Consider the following 9,367-nt stretch of genomic DNA (forward strand, 5'->3'; position numbering starts at 1 on the left):
TTTCATCTGAATGAGGAGAGAAATATGCACAGATCAAGCACCATTTACAAGTGAAAACAGTCCAAAACAGTTCTAAACAAATACTGTATGTTGGTGGACAAAAGGGCATGGACTTTTTCACTGGAGGATGCATTATTATGGATTATGGACTCCTATTTTGGCCAGAAGTGATGGTTTAAAAGTAAAAATGCCTTAATGATGAATTTGTTTCTTAATAACAGCTTTTCACTCATTTTTTCATTAACTGATCGACTGAAGGATTATTGTGGATTATTGTGATGATTTTATCAGCTATTTGGACTCTCATTCTGATGGCACCCATTCACTGCAGAGGATCCATTGGAGAGCAAGTGATGCAATGCTACATTTCTCCAAATCTGTTCCAATGAAGATCTTAAATGGCAAATTTTCTGCAAATTTTAACTTTTGGGTAAACTATTTGTTTAAAGCTTCTTCATGGAATCATAGATGCCATAAGCACCTTCATTTTTAAGAGTGTACAGCAAAAGAGAGACTAAACAAATTCTAAGAGTCAGTTTTTCTGTTAAACTTCACTCACACTTTTCACCAGTGGTCTCAGACTTTTGGCCTCCTTCATACTTCGAAAATCCCATCTTCGTTGCTCAGCCCCACCGGGGAACATGAGATTAGAGATATCACAGCCGCTTTTATCCGATAACATCAAATCAGAATTGCAACCTGGAGATTATCACCGCTACACCAGCAGGCAAAATACGGTGCGACAAGTCGGTTTTTATTTTTCCTTTATACAAATCGTAACTGGATTAGGACAGCCGTGTCTCTTTGTCCTTTATCTCTCATCTCCGCCTTCCTCTTGTCATTATTTTATTTCATGTATTTTTAGCGGTGATATTTCAAAGGCAGCACGCTGACACATCTGTCATCGCTCACATCCGTTAGAGGGTAACAAAGTGACACCATTCCTCCGTCAGGAATCTGGGACGGAAGCAGAAAGCTTTCCGCTGCACCCACCTGCAAGATCATCCAGGCGGAACATGCGTTTGATCAGAGGCTGAATTGCTCTCCTACCTTTGCACCGTCTAGTGACACGATAGCGGCTCACTGACCTGCTTCGTGCTCCAGCTCTCTGGATAAATAATCTGCCTCCTCTCCTCCGGTGCACACTCCGCACATTTAACAACACACCCACATCAACGAGCCCTCAAAGAGCCTCTGTTTAGAAGATCGGCGTTCTGGGGATTTGCTCCGTGGAGAAGAATACGGCAATATTCTCCACGTGGGATGTTTCTTCTGACTGATGTGGCCAGATGCTGTCAGTTCCTGTAGCAGCAGGAAATAAAGCGGCGGTAGCGACCGCACTCAGACTGAACTGTTAGCAGCAGGAGGAAAAACAACTAGATGGAGGCAATCTAATGGAACAAATCTGTACAGAATTTAAGCAACATCTCTGAGGGACTGTAAGCTACATTAGTCAGGGAATACTCAGACAGATGGCAACAAAACTGGGGTTTTTTTCTTCTGAAATGTGCTCGGATTTGAGCTGTCGTGAAGCTGAAAAGTGAAAAAAATCTTTCGTGGGATAAAACCTTCTTGTCTTGCATCGTTTGCGGGATGATTTGAGATGGTGCGACGTGTCAGAAAACTTAACCGTGAGAGGATGTTTTTTCTTCTTCTATGATATCTGTCACAGTGAATCACCTTCTTTCAAGGTGAATCACACAAAAACCTGTCAGGAACATGTCTGGATTATATCTCACCTCAAAATCAAGAGAAAGAAAGAAGAAATGATACTGTGCATGCAGAAAAATCGGAAAATAAAGAAAAAAAGTTTTCAAGACCATGAATATTTTATTTGCTGGTTTTGTGGCATTATTTACATGACAAATAAGTACATTTCCTTCATTACTGTAATGTATTCAGTAATTCAGGCAAAATACGGTGCGATAAGTTTGTCTTTTATCTCTGCCTTATATATTCAGGCTTGTATTTTTTACAATTACTATAACAGTAAAAATACTGTAATACAATGGTTTTTAACCAAAATCAGAGCAATTTGAGAAAAACATGCTAAACTGTTAAGAAAATAATGTCACAATGCAATAAAAAAAAATCCACATAGTGCTAAAAATAGGCTTTATTGTATGCAATATAGAATAGATTTTGGGTCATAATATGACCCAGTTTAATGTTGGTTAGTTTTTTTCCTGGGCAATGTAAATAAATAACATATAAATAAATATATATTTTATTTATTTTTTTTCTCTAACATCATGTAAATCTAAATAAATAAATAACACATATTTTATAATAAATAAATAAATTATTTAATGAAATAATTTCTATAATTTTGGTAGTTGTTTTTCTTAACATCATGTAAATCTAAAGAAAGAAAGAAAGAAAGAAATCTGGACATGCTCTAGATAAGTTCACATGTAGAGCTTAAGTCATTCTTTTCAACATTATAATACTTTCTCATATGACAATGTATTTTGCAACTACAAATTTGTTTGTTTGAGCATCCTAACCTGAAACAACCAATCACTCAATTAATAGTGTTTGTTGGGGGTGGGGCTATCTGTACACCCAACTAATAGTAGACAAGGTGAGGCTCCATGAAACCTGTTCGAAACAGTCATTGTTTTTGCAATTTGGTGATGCTAGCTGGCCAAAAAATGACACACTCCAGCTTTAGCTAAATGTAGTAAAACAGAACTGTTTCTTGTTCAGGTTGCCTTAAAAGCATCAAGGTCTTTTCAAATCGCCAGAACATTTTCCCAGAGTGGCTGTGACACGATTTAGACCGCAGTGCGTGATACAGGCCTATCCGATATTTTTGTTAGGTGATGCTCTGCAGGAAAAAGAGCAGAGGGGTTAGTGGTTCAAATCCCGGCTGTGAAATAGTATTGACGTAGCCTGCAGCAAACAAGGCGTTTAATCTGAACTGCTTCAGTAGATATCCATTTACATAAATGGGCAAAAATGTAATTCCTTTGCCTTGTATAAGAGCTTCACTGACTGGGGGTGGGGGAGGGGGTTGACGTGAAAGTAAAAACTGCATTATGCTCTGAGTGTGTGGTCCTGCCATTGTAAAAAGTCTCTCATGCATTCAGGTATAGTTTTGCTTACTGACGGAGGGCTGGTTTGACTCAGTTCTTTTGAACTTTCTATTCATCAATCCTGAATAAAATGTAACACACAATGTTTCCACAAAAACATTAAGCAGCACAACTGACAATGATAATAATAAAAACATTTCTTGCGCAGCATATCAGAATGATTTCTGAAGGATCATGTGACACTGAAGACCGGAGTAATGGCTGCTGAAAATTCTGCTTTTCATCACAGAAATAAATAAAATTTTACAATATATTCAAAAACAAAATTGCTATTTTAAGTTGCAATAATATTTTATAATACTACTGGTTTTACTGTAATTTTTGATCAAATAAATGCAGCCTTGGTGAGCAAAAGACTTTTGAACAGTGATATATAAATTGCAAGATGTTTCACCAGAGCCTGTTTTTGGCAGAATCTCATGAAATGTCCCTGCCTAACAGTGTCAATCAGCATGTCGTGATGTCATTTCCCATGTTTCTGGAGTGATTAGTCACATGACATGGTTTGAAATGTCACAAGTGGTGCAGATTTTTAATATACTCTCTCTTGACTAGAGCAAAGCTTGAAATAAGCCATATCAACTATATGTTCTTGGTTGTAAACATATGACATCGGTAAGACTATTATGAGATTGCTAATTGATAATTAAGAGATTATGAGAGTGCTACATATTTCCTATCCCAGAAGTGCTGTCAGGAGAATCCCTCAGATGAGCAAATACAATAGTGGCAACCTGTGTTTTTTTTGCAGATCATTAGTAGCAACTTTCAGTAGTCAAGAGAGATGAACATTATCAGCTGCCCTCCGCTTAACACCCTCTCTGTCTGCTGCTGAAGTTTTCCCCGGAGAACACCTTTAAATGGAGACGGCATGTCTAACAGAACAAATTAAAGAAGACTGGAAATACAGCAGCAGCATAATGAGCTGATTTAACACACAGGAGAAGGTTCAAAACCAATAGCCCGATAACAAGTGCAAAAGCTGCCAGTCTGTTTTGGCTGGGGAGTCTAATTTCCTCAAACGCGGTATTCCCAAACACGTCTGTGCTGGAATGTACAAAAAAAACAACGGAAAATTGCTCGAGCTATTTCATTAGAACAGTAACAAAAGTGAAAGTCGCTCATGCTTGGAATTAATTTCACACATCAATATTCCCAGTCTGCGCTCGTGGTGAGGCATAATGCCCCTGCATGTCAATGCGGAGTAATCAATTAGATCTGCCTGTTATTGAGGCTTTTCTAAGACCTGATCAATACGTCAATGTCAAGCCACCAGACTCCAAACAGCAATTAAAACATGAGCAAAGCAGATATAAATATGCTTCGAGTGACTGTACGCTATGTTTAGGTGCGTGTCAGGCTTCCATATGGGAACCAGAGCTCGTCTAATCATAAAGAGATTACATTTTCCAACAGAATTCACTTAGCAATGACACAAACGAGTGCATCGAGGCCACAAGTCAAGCATAAAACTGCATTTATTTCCTTCAAAGAAAAATCAGCCCTGTAGGGAATACAGGAGACCACAGAGACTATTTCAACATCCACGACAGAAGCATAAAGTACTAAAAGACACCTGGGACATAAAGACAAACCTCTGATATGCAGACTTCCCCTCCACACATTTTAAACAACACGACACTGTCTTTGCCAAGAAAATACTGCCAAGGTCACAAAAGCGAATTCAAAGCGTCAGCACAATTCATATTGGATTTCAAATAAACCCGAGAGAACGCGCGAGCTGGCGCCCATTCCTCACAACAAGACAAGTGACTTACTGCCTTTGATTTGCCCGGAAGAAAAACGCCGGGAAGGAACGATCCTCATCAAACACCTATTTTGCTTTCCCAACTGCGACTTGAGAGCCACAGTAAAGAGAACAAAAGCAAATGAAGGAGACGGTACAGCCATTACTGTCAGACTCTATGTGAGCGTAGCGGCACGCCAAATGCCCGCCGAAACAGATGATGCTACTGAAACCAACATGTGGCTGCATAATGCACCATGGCATATGGGCCATTCTTCAAAACAGGTGCCATGAGCCCGTCGCACACAAGTGCATACAAAAATACTGAAACATGAACAATGTGCTAATACAGACATTTTATTTTCTTTCATCATGACATTGCATTTTTTGCATCCTGCCAACTTCAAACTCCTTGCAGCAAATATTTACATTAAAGTTCGCATTTTTCCTCTTTATATATTTTATATATTTTGTATTTTTCCATTTATTTCTCCATGCATCATCTGTGTTTGTGTTACATTCCATTTGTAGACTTTTTCCATAAATGCCATGACATTATCATCCTTTCAATGACATGAACTCTTCAAGGACAAGGTAAAGTCTCTTTTTTTAAATGGTTGCTCTAGTACGGGACAATCTTACATCAACCCTGTTGAAAGGGTTATTTATAGTAAACCACTGATGTTTAAAAAGATTATTGGTAACATATATTTTTACAGTACTAATGAACTTTTGTTAATGTCGTTAGCTAATAAAAAAAAATTTAAAAACATTTTTTTTCCATAGTAGGCCTATTTCATGTAAGCTGAGCTCAGTGCATTAACAAATACAATTTTTGACTTTAAAAATGCATTATCAAACATAGAATTTAACATTAAGTTTACTAAATGCTGTAGAAGTATTTTTCATTCATTGTTCATGTTAACTAATGTAATTAACTAATGCTAACAAATGAAACCTTATTGTAAAGTGTTACCAGGATACAATCTCTTCTGAAGAAGCACCAGTTTTATGACCTTGAGGTTTGCAATGTCCAACTAAACTGTAAAATTTAATCAACTAACTATTCTGAAGGCAAAATTATGTCCCAACATATATTAAAAAGCATTAAATTAGCGGGAGATGGTGCAATGCAATTCTGTAACACATTATATAGCTGCTAAAATGTTTATAATTGTAAAACAAAAAGTATTTTAAAGTCACAATGAAATCAAAAATGACAAAAAAAAAAAAATCTTATTTTTTACTGAATACTGCAATTTTTCTGCGGACATCATTATTATTTTTATAATTATGTGCTCTTATTACATTCAATTTATTTCCACAGGTTATGCATCAAACATGTTATATTGTTCCATTTGTAGACCATTGACCTTTTCCATTAACCCTATCATTCTTTCAATAAATGAACTCTTCAAGGACAAGTTAAAGTCTTTTATGTCATTTTATGCTTCAATTTTGTCAGTTCAGAACAATCTTACATCATCGACCCTGTTACTATGTTTATTTATTGTAAACAACTGATATTTGAAAAAAATTATTTATAAAAATTTCAGCATTAAATTCTCTTCTTAAGAAGCACCGGTTTCATGACATTGAACAAAAGGATTTTTACGTTGAAATAAACTCTAAAGTAATGTAATAAATAAACGAACTACTGAACTGTAATGTAATAAATTAACTATTCAAAAGGCAAAATTATGTCCCAGCACATATTAAAAATGTATTTAGCTAGAGATGGCACAATGCAGTATATTAACACATTATATACCTGATAAAAGGTTTAAAATCGTATTATCTGTTAGATTATACTCTTATATTCTTTTCAATTGAATATTGCGGTGTTTATTATAAATCATTTATCTGTGCACATAATTATTTTTGTATGAATTAACTCTTAATCTTTCATCAAAAACATTAACTTTCTCTCTCCTTCGCAACAACATCTCTCCTCTGATGACGTGTGCAATGAAGTACTGGGCAAAAATCACTTCCCTCCAGCAACCTGTCACTCACATGAGATCACAGCAATTAAAAAACAACATCAATCCAACCAAATCCCAATGGACAAAATCAAGTCCCGGCCTACATTTCCTCTTGTTCAAGAAGCCGTTTCACTCACATATATCACAATAGAGAAGAAAAAGAGACTGCAATTTCCATTTCATGCTGACTTCTAATCTAGTTGGAAAGGCACCCATTTCGTACTAATGACCCATTTTATGTTCCGCCAGATGTTTAGGCACAGAGAGCTTATTTCACCTTAAACTGCTTATTTATATTACAATTTCACTATCAAGGAGTATTTCCGTTAAAGAAAAATTCATGTTTTCTAAGTTCAAATGATGCGAGTCATTTCTCAAATGACTTGCATCAGTCAAAACACTGTTGAAAATGAAAGATCTGGTCAATTTTGCATGCACAGATGCAACATATTGTTCAAAAGACATGTAAAAATTATACATGCACAAAGAAAATGGTCTTTTTACGTCTTCAACAGCAAACAAAACACAGCCAGATGACTCAAATATCAAAGAACTTTGAGAACCAGGGAAGTAACTGAGAAAAAAAAAACATCAACTTGGGAGAAAAAATAAAATAAAAATAAGACAAAAAAATCTCAAACGTCAGTAAGATTTTTTCAGAAACTCCATATTTATATTTCAAAGTTAACATAGCAGTAATCAACAATGTTTTCACAAGCTAATGATGATTTATTTCCAGCCAGTGTGAAAATACAATGCAAAATACTTATGAGTAATTAGAAGAGCAATTAGATACAATCAGCATTTTCATGAAAAAAATCCTTCTAGCAAACTTTCAAAAATGGTAACATGGTAAACCATTTTCATCATAATGATGTGTTTGTACTTGATCTGATCCATAAAAATGCTTATATAGCTACCAGCCTAGCTGTTACTGTAAAATCTACTGCCATCGATACAAGTTGCATTATAAAAAGGCCACATTAATTACTTATAGTTCAACCACCGGTTACACTTTACTTGAAGGGGTGTGCATAAGACTGACATGACACCTTCATAATCATGACATGACACATGTCATGAATATGAATGTTTTTTATGCATGTTTATGACAACTGTCATTAAGTGCCATTCGCTCAGTTATGTAATTTTTAATGCAAAGATGACATTGTTTGAGATGTCTTTGTTATGGGCTATGGTTAGGGGTAAGGGTAGGGGTAGGGTTAGGTCAAATAATGTCATATTTGCATTAAAAATGACATAACGGAGCGAATGACACTTAATGACAGTTGTCATAAACATGCATAAAACCTCCATATGATTATGAAGGTGTCATGTCAGTCTTATGCACACCCCTTCAAGTAAAGTGTTACCCAACCACCAAACACAATCAGGATAACACACGATACTATAATAACGCTACAAACAGCAAATAAACAACCCAACATGCATCCCAATAATCATAAACAACAGAAAAATCTAAACAAACGTGCTAGTTCGCATAGACATTTCAAGAAATGCTTCTTTCCTTAAAGTATAAGGTCATTCTTACTTTTTACTCATAAAAAAAACACCACAAAAGAATATTTTACAACAAAAGTATACTCAATGCCTTATTAAATATAATATAAATTGCCTCTGTAAATTGTAAGGCAATTTAAAAAGCTATATATAATACGATTTTTAAAATGCAGAATAGCCTATTCAATAGCCTATCTACATACTAATTAAAAATAGACATGGAAAACATTGTTCTCCTGTTGAAAGTCCTACTATGTTTTACAGTGGAAGCTTTACTCACTTTCAGCACCTCGGACAGCGTCAGTCCATCCATCACTAATGCTCGCGGCTTGACCCGGCAAACACTTCAGCGCACTAAACCGCACTGGACAAACTCCAGGACCCACGACCAAACCACAGAACCCGTCACAGCTCACAGTTCCTCCAACAGGCAGGTCTGAGCAGCTAACCGCTCTTCAGCGAGAAGTAAGAGAGACGCGTTTCACCTACCGCTTCAGTCGCCTCCATCCTCCGAGCTCGCGCTGCTGTGAGTGAGTGTGAGAGAATGAGCTTCAATCCTCTGCGCCACGAAACCTTATGGTGGGAGTCGTTACGCGACAGGTGCACCGTCCAATCACATCGCGCTCTGGGAGACACACAGCCAATCAGCAGTAAGACATGTTGCTCTGTTTTGCATAGCAAGGTTGATTGATGTTGTGAAAAAATTCAAAGGGAGGAATTCGCTGTCATAATACTTTAGTAAATTAAAAGCAGTACACATCAATTTAAGTATACAGCACTGGGCAAAATAAATAAAAAATGAGAATGTTAAAATACATCTCACGGATTCTTGAGATATAAGGCATAACATTTCACACAACTTTAGTTTTTATAACAACACTTCCCCTTTGAACGTTCGTAAATGCAAATATTACATCTGATTTCATTTTTTAAAATTATATTAGCACACCATTTTGAAAGAAAATATCAATTTTGTGTATTGTATGTATGTATGTGTGTGTGTGTGTGTGTGTGTG

General features: G+C 36.3%; 1 long non-coding RNA gene across 1 annotated transcript in view; it reads right to left on the reverse strand.

Annotated features, from left to right (window-relative positions):
- The window catches only part of LOC107674783 (uncharacterized), a 194,474-nt gene extending 185,579 nt beyond the window's left edge, over nt 1–8,895 (reverse strand). The window contains exon 1 of the long non-coding RNA XR_001632538.1: nt 8,841–8,895. This is a non-coding gene — a long non-coding RNA (uncharacterized LOC107674783). The remainder of the gene's footprint in view (nt 1–8,840) is intronic.
- Nucleotides 8,896–9,367: the final 472 nt, after the last annotated feature.

Source organism: Sinocyclocheilus anshuiensis, unplaced genomic scaffold (genome assembly GCF_001515605.1).
Source record: "Sinocyclocheilus anshuiensis isolate Anshui unplaced genomic scaffold, SAMN03320099.WGS_v1.1 scaffold680, whole genome shotgun sequence".
NCBI lineage: Eukaryota > Metazoa > Chordata > Actinopteri > Cypriniformes > Cyprinidae > Sinocyclocheilus > Sinocyclocheilus anshuiensis.